We start from the raw sequence: 3,925 nt of genomic DNA on the forward strand, positions 1-3,925 counted from the left end.
ACTGCGGGCTCATGGCCTTTGGTTCCTTCTTCCTCGCATAAAAAAAAAAAAAAAAAGATGGGGGTTAAACCAAGGGTTTTTATGCAGTAGTCACAGGATGTGAGAAAGGAATGCATGCCCCCGTCCTTGGGAGAATAACCTCCATATTGTGCAAGGCACAGTCAGATGGCTCTTGGCCATGGAAGGAATAATCATTCGAGGGGACAGTTGAAGAGGTACTGCCTGAGGGCCTCCCAATCATTAGCTGCAAAGTACCACAATCGATACATCTTGGGAAGGCCCACAGGCCTTACTGGAGCAATAGGACAGGTTAAGGTGACAAGGTTGTGCTCAGAGGTCCCCAATGGAGAAGAAGGACTAACAGCATAAGTAGAAGGATAAGTTGTAAGGAAGAGGTCAGGTACTTTGGAACTCTCCCCAAGGCAGTCAGGGGTACGTGTAGGATGCTGGACAAGTTGTTGTAGGTCATTAGGGATAGAAAAGATGTCGGATTGTTTACAGGTGGATCACTGAAAGGAGAACAGAACCAAAGGTGGTGGTGCACATTGAAATCTAGAATGGAGATTTCAGAGAAAGGAGAAATTGACAGGATATGTTCCACTGTAGTAGTACGAGAGTCGAAGAATTTTTCATAGTCTGTAAAATTTCGGGATATGTAAACAGCACAGATATTTTTACGGTACTTCAGAGAATAACAGGAAAGCTGAAGCCAGAGAGTAGAGAATTCAGAAGACTGAAGTTCAGGAACATGAGAGCAATATATGTTGTTGCATACATATACACAACTGCCACCTTTGGCTTTGAAGTGAGTATAGAGAAAGTAGGACGATACAGAAAAGAGTTTGCTATCAGTCGTCTGAGACAGTTGAGTCTTAGTGAGGAAGAGAAGGTGAGGTTTAGAGGAGGAGAGGTGGTGCTCAACAGAGAGAAAGTTAGAGGAAAGGCCGTGAATGTTGCAGAAATGAAGGAGTGAGTCAGACAGTGGTTCCAGGCATCTCACTTGGTTGTCACCGGGAGAGGGGCAGATTGTTGGGCCACGATGGTCTTATCCCCCCATGGAGACTCCGAGGCATGGTGACGGGACGCCATTTTTAGTAAAACTTTGAATTGGGTTACAATGGTTTTACCCCCCCATGGAGACTCCGAGGCATGGTGACAGGACGCCATTTTTAGTAAAACTTTGAATTGGGCTACGATGGACTTACCCCCCATGGAGACTCCGAGGTATGGTGACAGGACGCCATTTTTAGTAAAACTTTGAATTGGAAGTGTAGTGTTTTTTGTGGATGTAGTTTTGTGTTGACAGAAGAACTTAAATTGGAGAGCATGCTGGCCTCTTCTCTGTGTTACTGAAACACTGAACATTTTCAGCAAAGGGGGATGGTCAGATGCTAGTCCCGAGGGATGATGAAATGGGAGCTCCAGCTCTCCTTGTCATCAGCTAATCAGTTATGTAGATGAGGCATCTTATCAATTTAGCTTCAAGCAACTTGCATTAATTGCTCTATTTTTCGGTGAAGAAAATGAGGTAGCCATAATCTTAAATTTAGTATTGTAGAAATTTATTTGGTATTATATAACAGTGTCCTTGTAAATTAAATTGATATATAATGACCTACCGCTGCATTGAGTTTCATTACGTGAACTTCATATACTTACAAAGAAATGCACTTTACTGATAAATACATTAATACGAAGTGCCAGTTCATAATTTCTGCCAATTTATTTTCTAAAATATTATTTGTGTGCTCAAACGTACAAAAATGACAATGAGTCGGTGGATGCGTAGTGTGTCCTTCAGTGCGAGGCCTGGGGAGGCTAGGTTTGCGACTGAAGAGTTGAGAGGAAGAATATGACATGAATGTATTGGTGTTGTGTTGAGGGGTAGACTGAGACGGTGTGGGAATACTGAGAGGATGGAGGATGACAGTTGGGTGCGGAAGGTGAGAGGTGTGAGTGTCAAGGGTAGGATTGCGAAAGGCAGAACAAGAATACCTGGGATGGTGTCATAGACTGTGAGCTCAGGGATAATGAAATGAATAGGGTGGCTGCCAGAGATCGAACATTGTAGAGAGCCGCTATCTGGCGATGAAGGTCAACATATGCCAACACGTTGGAGCCACTATAAACGATAAGATACGATACAATAAGGTATGTAAAGCCTCAGTTCAGGCTATAGTAATGGCACTACTTTTTCAAAAAGTAGCTGCCATGCTAGTGACATCGTAATTATTCAGCCAGGTAATGATAACGACAGTGCCACTACTGTACTTTCAGCAGGTAGTGCTGGCAACACTGGCAATGAAGACCATAAGGAATGGGGTAATAAAGATTGACGGGAACAGGAGAGAAGGAGAGGGAGGAAAAAAAGGAGAGGAAACTAATGCAAGAAATATGTTCATAGCTATTGCTGAGAGAGAGAGAGAGATGGGGGGCACAGTAAAATGGCCTTGTTTACATTTGAAGTGTACGCTTTAGAGTGAGGCTTTGCATTCTGATTAATTTGTGTAAGAAATGCACATGCAGACGTTCATTAATTCAACTACGCACACAGAGGAAACAGCCCAACCGACCCATATACTGGCTTCAACAATCTCTCTCTCTCTCTCTCTTTCTCTGCAAAACTCTGAACAATTACCCAGCCATATTGTTCTCTCTAAATTCATGGACATAAGTACAGTAATACCTCGATATGCAATACCCCTAGATGCGATACCCCGGCTTAACGATGGGGATAGAAATTGCACCGTACCCTTCCTAACGATGGCTAAACCCCGGTTTAACGATGGGATTTGATTTTTTCTTACCGATTTTGATAATGTTTTATACCAAACTTGTGTGTTTAGGTTGATTTACGAGTATAAACTGTTTTTAGACTTAGCTTAATGTGTTTTAACCATCGGGGGGGTGAACAGTGTCATTTTGGGGTACAGTTTACTAAGCTTGATTTTTTCCAGACATATTTGATCAGGTCAAGTGCAGATAAGGGGATGGGTCCATTATGATGTGGCAGGGGTAAACCAGCTCTGCTGTCGGTCCCTGCTGCGGATGTCACTGATTGCACTGCGCAGTTGACCCTTGTATGATGTGGTGCGGTGAAGATCTGTCCCTTCTTCCCTTGGGGCTAAGATGCAAATGAATGTGTTTGAGTGGATGAGTAAATTGGGAGTGTGTCGTCCTGTCTCGGCTACCTCAAATTCCTTGGGGGAAGCAGCCTATATATATATAGATAGATAGAGATATTTGATGATATTCAGATTTGGTTTGTTGGTTTTAGTGAGTTATTTATAGGTGTTAGGCTTAGGTTATTAGGTTAGCTTCCTTGACAGCTGTTAGGCCATTAGATTGCCTTTAAACCTGTTTATGGGCTCATCTGGGTGGGTTTTGGACTTGGTTTGGGGGAAAATCCAAGGCTGGTAAACGGTCCACATTGAAATACATGTTTAAAGTACCCCGATATGCGATACCCCACCTAACGATGGGGTTTTACCTAACCAATTAGATCGTTCAACCAGGGTATGCCTGTATTTCTCTCAGAACCTTTCGCAGTACAAGACAGGCGCAGAATTGTATCATAGAATTTATCTCATTTACTACGAGAGTTCCCCTGTAACCTGAATAAGCTGTCTGGCCGTAGATGGAGATATATAAGGACGTCTTCGTATTGAATTAAATTGTCTGGAATTAGAAAAGGGAAAAGCCTTATCGGTAGAAGAAAAAAAATCGAGTGTAGGTTTCGAGTGTGTAAAGGAAAGAATAGTATATTCAAGAGGAAAACAGATCAAAGAGACGAGAGGAAGAAGGAAATAAATGGATGTGCGCAACAAGCATTTATAATCGGTGCGTTCCTCCTACCCGTTGGAAAATAAAAGGAAAAATAATTAAAAAAACACGAGTGTACCAGTGTAACTCAGTACACGTAATA

Source organism: Coenobita brevimanus, chromosome 80 (assembly GCF_032717465.1).
Source record: "Coenobita brevimanus isolate Jiangsu-jjx chromosome 80, ASM3271746v2, whole genome shotgun sequence".
Lineage (NCBI taxonomy): Eukaryota > Metazoa > Arthropoda > Malacostraca > Decapoda > Coenobitidae > Coenobita > Coenobita brevimanus.